The sequence below is a fragment of the Lithobates pipiens genome, unplaced genomic scaffold (assembly GCF_037356315.1).
Source record: "Lithobates pipiens isolate NorthernLeopardFrog02 unplaced genomic scaffold, aLitPip1_a1.2 Scaffold_8, whole genome shotgun sequence".
In the NCBI taxonomy this organism is placed as follows: Eukaryota; Metazoa; Chordata; class Amphibia; order Anura; family Ranidae; genus Lithobates; species Lithobates pipiens.
In genome coordinates, this window is record NW_027507903.1 from 687,371,386 (window position 1) to 687,385,638 (window position 14,253).

The 14,253-nt window shown below is 43.6% G+C and overlaps 1 protein-coding gene across 4 annotated transcripts in view; it reads right to left on the minus strand.

Annotated features, from left to right (window-relative positions):
* LOC143963525 (NACHT, LRR and PYD domains-containing protein 3-like) overlaps nucleotides 1-13,963 on the minus strand; it is a 165,410-nt gene extending 151,447 nt beyond the window's left edge. For all 4 annotated transcript variants that reach the window (XM_077473199.1, XM_077473200.1, XM_077473197.1 and 1 more), the window contains exon 1: nucleotides 13,865-13,963. The gene's annotated coding sequence lies outside the window, so the exon portion shown is untranslated. The remainder of the gene's footprint in view (nucleotides 1-13,864) is intronic.
* Nucleotides 13,964-14,253: the final 290 nt, after the last annotated feature.

Consider the following 14,253-nt stretch of genomic DNA (forward strand, 5'->3'; position numbering starts at 1 on the left):
CTATAAACTCACTGATCTTCCCGGCTGAAGCACAGATCTCTCTTCCTCTCCTCACTGACAGATTCTGTGTGAGGAGAGGAAGAGATGAGAGCAGTTACAACTGCTCTCTATTTACAGTGGTGTGAAAAAGTGTTTGCCCCCTTCCTCATTTCCTGTTCCTTTGCATGTTTGTCACACTTAAGTGTTTCGGAACATCAAACCAATTTAAACAATAGTCAAGGACAACACAAGTAAACACAAAATGCAATTTGTAAATGAAGGTGTTTATTATTAAAGGTGAAAAAAAATCCAAACCATCATGGCCCTGTGTGAAAAAGTGATTGCCCCCCTTGTTAAAACATACTATAACTGTGGTTGTCCACACCTGAGTTCAATTTCTCTAGCCACACCCAGGCCTGATTATTGCCACACCTGTTCACAATCAAGGCATCACTTAAATAGGAGCTGCTTGACACAGTAAGGTCCACCAGAAGATCCTTAAAAGCTACACATCATGCTGAGACCCAAAGAAATTCAGGAACAATTGAGAAAGAAAGTAATTGAGATCTATCGGTCTGGAAAGGGTTATAAAGCCATTTCCAAAGCTTTGGGAATCCAGCGAACCACAGTGAGAGCCATTATCCACAAATGGCGAAGACATGTAACAGTGGTGAACCTTCCCAGGAGTGGCCGGCCGCCCAAAATTACCCCAAGAGCGCAGCGACAACTCATCCAAGAGGTCACAAAAGACCCCACAACAACGTCCAAGGAACTGCAGGCCTCACTTGCCTCAGTTAAGGTCAGCGTTCATGCCTCCACCATCAGGAAAAGACTGGGCAAAAATGGCCTGCATGGCAGAGTACCAAGGAGAAAACCACTGCTGAGCAAAAAGAACATCAAAGCTCGTCTCAATTTCTCCACAACACATCTTGATGATCCCCAAGACTTTTGGGACAACATTCTGTGGACCGATGAGACAAAAGTGGAACTCTTTGGAAGGTGTGTGTCCAAGTATATCTGGCGTAGAAGGAACACTGCATTTCATAAAAAGAACATTATACCAACAGTAAAATATGGTGGTGGTAGTGTGATGGTCTGGGGCTGTTTTGCTGCTTCAGGACCTGGAAGACTTGCCGTGATAAAAGGAACTATGAATTCTGCTGTCTACCAAGAGATCCTGAAGGAGAATGTCCGACCATCTGTTCGTGTACTCAAGCTGAAACGAACTTGGGTTCTGCAGCAGGACAATGATCCTAAACACACCAGCAAGTCCACCACCGAATGGCTGAAGAAAAACAAAATGAAGACTTTGGAGTGGCCTAGCCAAAGTCCTGACCTGAATCCTATTGAGATGTTGTGGTATGACCTTAAAAAGGCCGTTCATGCTCGAAAACCCTCTAATGTAACTGAATTAGGACAATTCTGCAAAGATGAGTGGGCCAAAATTCCTCCAGGACGCTGTAAAAGCCTCATTGCACGTTATCGCAAACGCTTGGTTGCAGTTGTTGCTGCTAAGGGTGGCCCAACCAGTTATTAGGTTTAGGGGGCAATCACTTTTTCACACAGGGCCATGATGGTTTGGATTTTTTTTCACCTTTAATAATAAACACCTTCATTTACAAATTGCATTTTGTGTTTACTTGTGTTGTCCTTGACTATTGTTTAAATTGGTTTGATGTTCCGAAACACTTAAGTGTGACAAACATGCAAAGGAACAGGAAATGAGGAAGGGGGCAAACACTTTTTCACACCACTGTACATTACATGACGACTGTGATTGGACACAGTCGTCATGTGATCAGGAGGGCCAATCACATGGCCCTCCTGATGTATACTGCTCTGCAGTCTCCGGGGGTCTCAGGCAGATCGGGATCGTGGCGCGATCACCTGTTATCTGCCACCCATCCCCCTTTGTTTACCTTACGATGGCTGTGATTAGACACAGCCATCATGCGGATCAGGAAGGCAAATTACATTGCCCTCCTGCCGATCTAAGATGTGGCGTGTGCGGAGGATACGCGCACATCGGGATCACGCAGCTGCGCGGGAGCGCGCCCGCGCAATCCCGCTTCTTTGACAGGACATTCAGGAACGTCCTGTCAGAAATAGAGAGCTCCCACCCGGCCGTTTATATGCAGTGGCCGGGTGGGAAGTGGTTAAGCATTATTAAACTCACTGCTCCTAAAAAAACGTCAGTTTTTAAAACTTTTTTTTGCATTGATCCATGTCCCTTGGGGCAGGATCCGGGTCCCCAAACACTTTTTATTTTTTATTTTTTTTCCAAAGAAATTTTTATTTTTATTTTTTATTTTTTTCTCAATGATACAGTGATAAAGTCATAACGTAATACACTTATGAGAACATACAAAGATTTTCACATAATATATGATCTAATTTAAGTAATATTTGTACTTTGGTAGATATACAAATACATATGACATTAAGTTGAATAGTTATATAACTAAAAGAAAAGGTAGGGGAAACAATACTCAACTACTAATGTGGAAAGGAGGAGGAAGTAGGGTGTGGGAGGGGGATGTTAGGGGGGAGCAATCTGAAGGATATGCTTAATGCAAAACATATGTATATTACTGGTTTGCTGTAATTGGTATGTGTGTGACCAGCACACCATACTTTAGTACGTTAAAACAGTTGTCACACATAGGATATGGAAGTGGGGATTGGGTGCGTGTATCTATTCGATAACAGTTTCAGTTTGTAAACAAGGCTACTAGAGACTTGCTGTGAATGGATGGTTTTTATTTGTGTAGTTAACTTTTGTGTTCATTTAATATTGGGTCGTGTATAAAAGAATTTCCTTAGTGATGAGATAACATATTATAATGTCATTATATGCTTCATCCGGGGGGGTATCTTGTGACTAGAGCGTGATCGTGTATTTTATGGACATTGGTTCGTTTGGGTCGTTGCTTTAGCTGTACATCTTCTGAGTGTATTCTGTAGTGGCTTTGAAATGGTTCCAGCAAGCCCAGCGTGTGGAGAATTTGTGTGGGGTGTTTCGTGAGATAGCTATGAGTTCTTCCATTTCTGCTATTTTGTTTATTCTTTTGAACCAGTCCATGATGGAGGGTGTTTTAGATGTTCCCCATAGAGGGGGTATGCACATTTTGGCTGCATTGACAAGCATCACAGCTAATGATTTGAGGTAGGAATTTTCGCTTGGGTTCTGAAGATGCAAAAGATATTGTGCAGGTGAGTATTCTAGCACATCTGTGGTAATATTCTTGATGTATGTATGGACTTGAGTCCAAAAGGTTTGGATGAGCGGACATGTCCACCAAATGTGTAGAAGGTCACCTGATGTCTCTTGACACCGCCAGCATGTGTTTGAATGAGCAGAATTGAATTTGTGGAGGGTGGCGGGGGTGCGGTACCACCGTGTGGTAATTTTGTAACAAGTTTCTTGGATGGAAACGTTTATGGAGCTTTTATGTGCATTTCTGTATATGTCTTCCCAATTGTTGCTGGTCATTTCTCTTGCGAGGTCTCTTTCCCACACTTTGCACATTGTTCCCTCGTCAGCTTGGGTGTTGTCCCACAACATGTTATAAATTTTAGAAATGGTGTGTCGCTGCTGGGATTGACTTAGGCATAGGTCTTCAAAATCAGATAGTGTGTTAGAGAAGTCTGGTTCATTTAGTATCTTGCTAACGAAGTGTCTGAGCTGCATATATTCCAATGGGTTTAGGTTTGGTGAGGCCCAATGTGTATTTACCAGTTCGTGGGTTTGTAACTTACCGTTCTGTAATATGTGGTGTATGCGTATGCCTATTTCTGGTTGCTTCCGTGTTAGTGAGTGATGTTCCATCCCGGGCGGGAATTGTGGGTTGAGTAGGATCGGTGAGAGGGGGCCTGGTACTTTAGAAAGTTTGAATTTTCGATTGGCTTGTGCGAAACATTCTAATGTGGGACCTATTGTTGGGTGTCTCATGAGGGTGTTTGGTATGGTCTTTTGTTTGAGCCAGGGTGTTCTATTAATGGAGCATGCGGAGAATGAGTTTCCAAGGGAGACCCAGTCTTTCGTCTGTAAATGTGTGTGCCAGTCTATTATTCTTTGGAGGTGACATGTCCAGTAATAGTATGTTATATCTGGTAAGCCTGTTCCCCCTTTGGCTTTGGGTTTTATTAATTGATTGTAATTGATTCTAGGGTGTTTTTGGTTCCAAATGTAGTTTCTACTTATTTTTGTGGCCGATTGGAGGAACGTTTTCGGAAGCTTAATGGGAATGGTTTGGAAGAGGTATAGCATACGTGGTAGAACATTCATCTTCATTATTGCTATTCTTCCAAACCAGGAAAAGTGTGTTTTGTTCCATTTTTTCAAATCCTCCGTAATGTTTTTGAGGAGTGGAAGATAGTTTTTAGCGAACAAGTCTGATAATTTAGCGGGAAGTTGTATTCCTAAATATGTGATTTTTATGACAGGGTGTTTCACGGCTTTTATAATTTGCTGCAAACACCCCAAATTGTTCACTGTTTGTGAACAGGCAATGTTCGATGAGTTCGATGAGGCATGAGTTTGACTCGAACTCGAAGCTCATCCCTATTCCGGATCTCTCTGTAGTAGACTGTACAGCTCCTACAACAGAGGCCAATGTGATCAGCTCTTTCAATTAACATGTATAGTTCAGAATCAAACGAACCAGAAAAAGTCTTCGGGGCAAATTCAAGAAAACAGTCTCTGAAAAATGTAACAGAAAGAGAAATATAGTAATAACAAATGACAGGGTGAATGTGATCAGAAAAAGGTACCTGCAGTGAGTGTCTGTGACAGTGCCTCCTCATCCCATAGTTTGGCAGACCCAGCTAGATCCACCACAGGTCAGCTTGGGGTTGTCAGGAGCATCTTATAGTTTCCTTTGCCAGGAAAGCCCATCGGTGTTCCCATTTGAAGTAATCCAAACCACGCTCTCAGCATCCATTAAGTAGTTGTCCATCATGTTCTCGGTCACCCTGTGCCACTAATAGACACAGTTTTACTTAAACATAAGAGGGACACGGGGAGATGAAAAAAGAGTTTCCAGACCTCTCTAAGGTAAGCTGGATTCCACGGGCCCCCCGCTGAAAGTCACTCTCATGACAGCCCCTTAATGTTCCAAAATGACTGCGCACCAGTGCACAAAGAAAGGTCCACAGAGACATGGATGAGCGAGTTTGGGGTGGAGGAACTTGAGTTCCCTGCACAGAGTCCTGACCTCAACCTGATAGAACACCTTTGGGATCAGTTAGAGTGGAGACTATGAGCCAGGCCTTCTCATCCAACATCAGTGCCTGACCTCACAAATATGCTTCTGGAAGAATTGTCAAACATTCCCATAGGCACACTCCTAAACCTTCTGGACAGCCTTCCCAGAAGAGTTGAAGCTGTTATAGCTAAAAAGGATGGGCCAACTCAGTATTGAACCCTACGGACTAAGATGCCATTAAAGTTCATGTGTGTAAAGGCAGGTGTCCCAATACTTTTGACAATATAGTCTATAGGCAACATAAAGAATTAGCTCTTTGTCACTTGCATAAATTTGGCAATAAGAATGGTCGACTCTTAGCTCAATCAATTAGGGTTCCCGCATGTATATATATATATATATATAAGATATCACGCTCATCTCAGGGCTTGCTGTATTCCTCTGAGGACATAGCCAAATCTTTTCAGTTATATTCCTCCTCCTCATATAACATTTCAGCCACGTCATTGGATACTGGTGATCATTCACCTACTACTTCATTATTACACTAAGGGGTTGATTTACTAAAGGGAAATCCACTCTGTAAGTGCAATCACTGTAGATCTGAGGGGAGGCTCTGAAATGAGGGGAAGCTCTGCTGATTTTATCATCCAATCATGTGCAAGCAAAAATTCAGTTTCTTATTTTCCTTGCATGTCCCCCTCAGATCTACAGCAACTGCACTTGAAAGCGCTCTTGCAGTGCAAAGTGTATTTGCGTTTCGTAAGAAGTAACCCCCCAATAGTCGCCTGATATCCCAACTTGATGATGCAGAGGAACTCTCAAAGCCACGCAAGGCCTCATTGTCTCTGCAATAAATCTTATCCTGTGAGGGAAAAGTCCGGGTCCGGGTGTCTTTACCTCACATTTCTATTCTCATGTATTAGACTATCTGTCTCCAGTTATGGAAGAAGCGTCCAATTCCATCTCACAGACGTGTCCTTTCCACGGCACTCTCAAGACACGCATACAACTCTTATTCCAAAAGCCAACAAAGATCCGACACTATGCTGTGCCTACAGACCCATTTATTTCATTCATTTGGATTAATCATTTTACGATCGTCCAATTGTAGCTTTACTGCTACAGGATGGACATTGTGCACAGGATCATATATATATATATATATACACACACACACACACGTGATCTTGCACTTTCGGGTCACCACTCGTATAATCACAGTGGGAACCAATCAGTGGATACCGCGGACTGGATGTCCTCCAGCACCCATAGATTACACCATTACTAGTAGTTACATGTAGGCTTCAGTCTTATATACCTTCCCTGACACATTTAGATCAGGTTGGGTTTGTCCCTGGTAGAGAGGTCGGGGACAACACCACCTAAACAATCACTCTCATTGATTATGTTAGTAAAAAACGTTTCCTTTCTGTGTCTTCTCACAATTGATGTGGAGAAGGCTTTTGATTGCATCTCGTGGGATTTTATCTCAGCCTCCTATACACAGATTGGTAGACCATCGGACTAAAATATTGTCTCTCTATGAAACCCTCATCGGCTGGAGTTAGGATTAATGGCATCCTCTCCGATTCCCTTCATATACATAATGGCACTCGCCCAGGGTGCCCGCTCTCACCCTTACTTATAGGGCTTCCAATAGGGCGATGTGAGATGAAGCTGAGTTTATATGCAGATTATCTGTTATTACAGATATCAAACCCCTCAGTGACATTTCCAGCACTCAGACATGAATTTACACACTTTGGACATCATAGTCATTGTAAGGTAAAGGTACATAAGACCGAGGTCTTCAATGTCTCTATATCAGATTCTTCCATTGTCAGTTTACCTAAATCCTTTCCTTTTATATGGAAACCAAAAGTCATCAAGTATTTAGGAATACAAATTCCATCCAAGCGAGACGATCTTCATGACCTCAACTATAAATCTCTTTTATCATTTGTAAACTTAAGGAATGGTGACTCTGAGACATTCCTGGGTCAGGCGGACGGCATTATTAAAAATATATATTTTACCACAAATTCTTTATGTTTTCCAAACAGTCCCCACAGACCCTCCACAGACCCCCCACAGACCCTCCATAGACCCCCCCACAGACCCCCCACAGACCCTCCACAGACCCTCCATAGACCCCCCCACAGACCCTCCACAGACCCCCCACAGACCCTCCACAGACCCTCCACAGGACTTTTATAGTCCATTAAGATCTTTATTTTGTGATATACATGGGCTGACTCCTCAGCCGGGCTCAGATACAATATCCTCACTAGGCTTAAATCTTTGGGAGGGGCAAATTTACCCCATTTGGGTTACTATCACAAGGCAATACACCTTACCAGTACTTTGGGTTGGTTTCATAATTCCTCTGGGAAACTATTGGTTCAAATAGAGGAAGAGTTGTCCTCTTCTCCTCTTATATCTCTATTGTGGACTTTGCCTTCTTTACAATCAGGAAGGGACTTTATATCTCTGGGTGTCCCATTAGCTCTTATGCCCCGTACACACGATCAGACTTTCCGACAACAAAACCGTGGAATTTTGTCTGAGGGGTGTTGGCTCAAACTTGTCTTTCATATACACGGTCACACAAATGTTGGCCAACAATTAGGAACATAATGATGTAGTAGACGTACAGGTGTCTTTTCAGCTCTTTAGCGCCATCCTTTGGGCTCCTTCTGCTAATTTCGTGTTGGCAGAAGTTTGGTGAGTGTTGATTTGCGCTTTTCTTTTTGCGTTTTTCATTTATCGCTTTTCAGTTCATTTCTGAACAGCCATTTGACAACCAGACATGTTGCGGAATCGGAGGAGGTAACATATTATTTATTTATTATTTAGTTATTGATTTGACATTCTTTTTTGAGTCAAATAATAATGATTTGATTTGTTATATTTTCCATATTTTTGGATGCATAGAATGCACTTTTTAGTTAGGTTCGCATGTTGTTAGCATGTCTATTTTTTTTTAATGCACAATAAAAAAATTGTGGAAAATAATACTTGGCTGTGTGTTTTATTTCAAATGACAGTTTGGGAGTCGGCAGTTACATTTTATAAAATACAATATAAAATTAACAAGGGACACCAACATAGTTGTATCTTTGATCTTAAAAACCACGGGATAATGGCGTTGTGGTAACTTGCCCAAAAAAATAAAAATAAATCATAATATTATTCTTGATATCACTAGAAAAATAAAAAGCCTTTTAAACTTTGTTTGCAAAAAACTCCATCAGGATCTCCAGCAAAGCAGCTTCATTATTATCCCATTAACCACTTGAGATCCGCGCTATAGTCAAATGACGGCTACAGCGCGGATCTCAAATTCTGGGACTACGTCTATTGACATCGTCCCCTTAAAGAGCTCCCCGCGCGCTCCCGGGAGTGCGCATCGGGGAAAATCTGTGTTGGCCGTATCCCCTGGACACAGCCAATCACAGATCGCTGTAAACGGCCAATCACAGCGGCCGTTTACAGCGCGATCGCCGCCTCCAATGGGTGATGATCTCAAATGTAAACAAATGAGATCATCACCCATTGCCGAATCTGTCTCCTCACACAGCGATAGCGTGTGAGGAGAGAGATACAGTGAGTGACGAAAAAAAAGTATTTTCTGCCATCTGTGCCCATATTTACCCTGCCAGTGCCCAGATCTACCCTGCCAGTGCCCATCTATACCCCACCTGTGCCCACCTGTGCACCTCCAGTGCCCCATCTGTGCACCGCCAGTGCCCATCTGTGCACCGCCAGTGCCCGCCAGTGCCCACCAGTGCCAATCGGTGCCCATCTGTACCAATCGGTGCCCATCTGTGCTGCCTCAGCAGTGCCCATCTGTGCCGCCTCAGCAGTGCCCATCTGTGCCGCCTCAGCTGTGCCCATCTGCTGCCTTATCAGTGCACATCTGCAATAAATCTGCACATCTGTGCAATAAATCAGTGCACATCTGTGCCGACCCATCAGTGCCCATCTGCCGACTCAGCAGTGCCCATCTGTGCCGACTCAGCAGTGCCCATTTGCCGCCTCAGCAGTGCCCATCTGCCGCCTCAGCAGTGCCCATCTGCCGACTCATCAGTGCACATCCGTGCAATAAATCTGCACATCTGTGCAATAAATCAGTGCACATCTGTGCCGACCCATCAGTGCCCATTTGTGCCACCTCAGAAGCACCCATCTGTGCCACCTCAAAAGCGCCCATCTGTGCCACCTCAAAAGCGCCCATCTGTGCCACCTCAAAAGCGCCCATCTGTATAATCAGTGCACATCTGTGCCGACTCATCAATGCACATCTGTGCCGACTCATCAGTGCCCATCTGTGCCACCTCTGTGCTGCTTCAACAGTACACATCTAAGCCACCTCATCAGTGCCCATCAGTGCTACCATGGCTAAACGAGTCTTTTCCGCTGAGGAGGCGTACCAAATCATTTCCACGGCCGACGAGAGCAACGGGGAGCTCTCCTCTTCAGATTCCTTTTCAGATTCGGATTCTGAAGCCGACATAAATTATGAGCCAGTCCTCAGCAGTGAAACACTGACTGAATCCGAGGAGGAAGATATCCGGCCCATCAAACAAAGGCGTTCTAGTGCCGTCCACCAGTACCGCAGTGCCCCGGCAAGAAAGGCCAAGTACCAGTGGGGTGTCATCTCAGCCCCAAAGGGTTAGGAGCCATGCTGGCCTTCCCTATGCCCTTCAGAACCCCTTGTGGCTTCCTCCTAATTCAGGAGAGGCCAATGTTTCCCCTTTCACTGCCCAGCCAGGAGTCCAGGTGGACACGGAGAATTTTACCCCAATAGATTTTTTTAATTTAATTTTTACGGAGGATATGTTGTCGTCAATTGTGGCCCAGTGCAACCTGTATGCACAACAATTTATTTAGCAAAATCCGACCTCTTATTATGCCCGTCCCTACGAATGGAGAGACCTAACGGTGGAGGAGTTCAAGGTTTTTTTAGGCCTCACATTTAATATGGGACTCAACAAAAAAAATCAATTACGTACCTATTGGTCAACCCACCCCCTCCACCACTCACCGCTCTTCTCCGCGGTAATGCCCAGAACCAGGTATCAGATGATCCTGAGGTTCTTAAATTTCAGCGAAAATTCCCAGTGCCTTCCATGAAATGATTCAAATTATGACCGGCTTTACAAAATTCGACCAATACTTAATTATTTTTCAGAAACATTCCCCAAATTGTTTACCCCGGACCAACACATATGTGTGGATGAGTCCCTTATTAAATTTAGCGGCAGGCTTAGAATGAAGCAATTTATGCCCAGCAAAAGGGCCCGCTATGGGGTGAAGGTCTACAAATTATGCGACCGAGCCACACGGTACACATATTCATTCAAGGTGTACGAAGGGAAAGACACCCAGCTGCAGCCCCCTAATTGTCCGGACTACTTGGGATCCAGCGGAAAAATTGTTTGGGACCTCATATACCCCCTATTGGATAAAGGCTACCACCTGTATGTAGATAACTTCTACACATCTCTGCCCCTGTTCCACAACCTTCACCGGAAGAAGACGCCAGCATGTGGCACCGTAAAAAGGAATCGGAAGGGCTTTCCTCAAAGTCTTGTGAATAAGAAGCTGCGAAAAGGAGAAACCGCAAGTCTGAGAAACAAGGAGGTTCTGGCAGTGAAGTGGAGGGACAGAAGGGATGTGTATATGTTGTCTTCTATCCACAACGATACCTTTGTGGAAATCCCCAGAAGGAATGGCCCCGTAAAGAAACCCAAATGCAATTACGAATACAATTTGTTCATGGGGGGGAGTCGACTTCAACGACCAAATGATGGAACCATATCTTGCCACAAGACGGACATACCATTGGTACAAAAAAGTAGCAATTTATTTTTTTCAATTGGCCATTTACAATTCCTATGTCATTAACCGCAACTCCACCCAAAACCCCAAACGTTTCTTTGGCTACCAGGAGGAAGTTTTCACTGCCCTTATTTTCCCAAACGGCCCACCAGAAAATATCCGATCAGACGTTGTTAGTCGACTCTCCGAGCGCCACTTTCCCGATAAAATCCCCCCCAAACAAACAGGCCGAAGACATCGAAAAAGATGTAAGGTGTGTACCAGAGCAGGAGTCAGAAGAGACGCATCTTATTATTGTGCACAATGTCCTTCCCAACCAGGCCTCTGCATAGGCGACTGTTTTCGGCGTTACCCTACTTCAATAAATTTTTAGTGAAGTATGGTAAACATAATCCTCAGTTCCTGCCTTCATACACCTTCACACCCCTTATGCCACTGCCTGCTCTGTAACTGACCCTGGCTTGTTATTTGACCACTCTTATGCCTGCCGATTCTGTACATACCGCTGCCTGATCTGGAACTGACCCTGGACTGTTATTCGACCATGCTTCTGCCTAATGATTCTGTACATACCTCTGCCTGATCTGGAACTGACCCTGGACTGTTATTCCACCATGCTTCTGCCTAACAATTCTGTACATACCTCTGCCTGATCTGGAACTGACCCTGGACTGTTATTCGACCATGCTTCTGCCTAACGATTCTGTACATACCTCTGCCTGATCTGGAACTGACCCTGGACTGTTATTCGACCTTTCTTCTGTCTAACGATTCTGTACATACCTCTGCCTGATCTGGAACTGACCCTGGACTGTTATTCGACCATGCTTCTGCCTAACGATTCTGTACATACCTCTGCCTGATCTGTAACTGACCCTGGACTGTTATTCGACCATGCTTCTGTCTAACGATTCTGTACATATCTCTGCCTGATCTGGAACTGACCTTGGACTGTTTGACCACGATATTTGCCTGCCTCTTGGACTGATCTTGTATTCTGCAACTGGACTAGTGGGATTCAACACGGGGTCTCACATATGTGAGGGGCTCCAGTATAGTTTTTCTGGAAGAAGAAAACAATTTTCTTTGTTTTCTTATTCCTAGATTCGGGTCTGGAGACTCGGAGGCTTCAAAGAGATTTGGGAGGGAGAAGCCTCTACCCCTATCCCCATTCTGTCCTGAACGAGGCTCTACTTCTGTCTGCTGCCTGTAGGACTTACTGCCATCATGCCGCACTGACCACACCACAAGGACCTGCCTACTACCAGGGCCAATATTTTTGGCACTGCTGACATCTCTGCACTGACCCTGGACTGTAATACGGACAGTATCCCTGCCTGAAAAACTGTGTTCGCTGTTGCTGACCAAGTCCCTGCCTGCTGCCTGGACCAGTGATATCCTCCTGTGGACAACTGCGCTTCTAAAACTACAGGTAATCTTTTCTTTACCCTTTGCTCAGCATAATGTATTTGGGGGTGTAATTCTTGATATGTGCAGGCTATGTGTCCCTGGAACGCCGACGGTGTTTCTTGCATGTTGCGCCTCTGTATGTGGCCAGGCTGTGTTAACATCTCACACATGTGGTATTGCCATACTCAGGAGGAGTAGTAGAATGTATTTTGGGGTGTTATTTTTGCTATGTAAATGCTATGCGTTGGAAATATCTTATAAATGGACAACTTTGTGTAAAAAAAAAAAATGCGTTTTAATTTTTTTCCACATTTTCCAAAAACTTCTGGAAAAAAATGAACCATTGAAGAGACTCATTATGCCTCATAGATTATACGTTGGGGTGTTAGCTTTCCAAAATGGGGTCATTTTCTGGACGTTTCCATTGCTCTGGTGTTCCAGGGCCTTCAAAACTGTAATAGGTGGTTGAGAAATGAAATGTGTAATTTATGCTCCTAGAATGCCTGAAGATGCTACTTCAAAATTAGGCCTCTGTATGTGGTCAGGCTGTGTAAAAATCTCACACATGTGGTATCGTTATACTCAGGAGGAGTAGGAGAATGTATTTTGGGGTGCTATTTTTGCTATGTAAATGCTATGTGTTGGAAATATCTTATAAACGGACAACTTTGTGTAAAAAAAAAAATGCGTTTTCATTTTTTTCCACATTTTCCGAAAACTTCTGGAAAAAAATGAACCAGAGGGGTTTTAAGTGCCCAGTAGGCAAGTGGTTAAAGAAGAAGAGAAAAGAGCCCCCCCATCAAATCATCCTCTGCAGCTATTACCTTTTATACCTCCACCCCGTCCCTTTAGAATGTAAGCTCTACGAGCCGGGCCCTCCTGTACCTTTTGTATTGTACTGTAATTGTGTTGCCCCCCCTATACATTGTAAAGTGCTGCGTAAACTGTTGTCGCTATATAAATCATGTATAATAATAATAATAATAATAATAATAATAATAATAAAGAGAATTGTGCGCTGTGAGATTTCATAATTTGCCACGTCACAAATGTTAATTCTCCATTACGAAGGCAAGTTTACAAGACTGACTGCTTCTGCTTCTGAGCATGCCTGGACTTTTGTCTGAAAGACTGATCGTGTGTACGGGGCATTCGAGTTTGGGACCATTTACTTCTAATCTTTCCGCTGTCCTCTTATGTGAGTGCTGAATTCTATTTCATACACTTTTGAGTTCTGCACCAGATTGGTATTGTTATATGATTGGTGGGGGGAGGTATCCCCCCCATACTGCCCCCTATTGATTTAGGATTTTATTTTTGTAGCGGTTCTTTCACTCTGTTTCTTTGTAATTATTGCTATACTCTAATAAAAATATAATGTTAATATATTGTAAAAAAAATAAGAATGTTTGGTGTCTCACCTTGTTAGATCTGTCCATACATCCTCAGATTGTTGGTTCTCTTCTGATAATGAAGAGATCTGAAAATAGTTCTAGTGAGCAAAAGATGTTTTTTGCCTCGGGGGTGGAGAGGTGGGGGAGGGGGATTTCTAGTAACATAACACCCCTCCACCCATATAGATTATTCAGACTTCCTTATTCTCTATCATCATACAACACTAGGTGTGTCCACATTCCTCATTCTGTATAATGAGCTGAACACGTCCCATCCAGAGCCTTGCCATATATTTTACAATTTTCTTATTTAATTTCCTTTAGATTTACCTTCAACTATGTAGTACAAGGGTCAGCCTGATTGCATGCAAATTGAAAGTGTTTAGGTTTGACCTTATATCATATGGTTTTGGTAA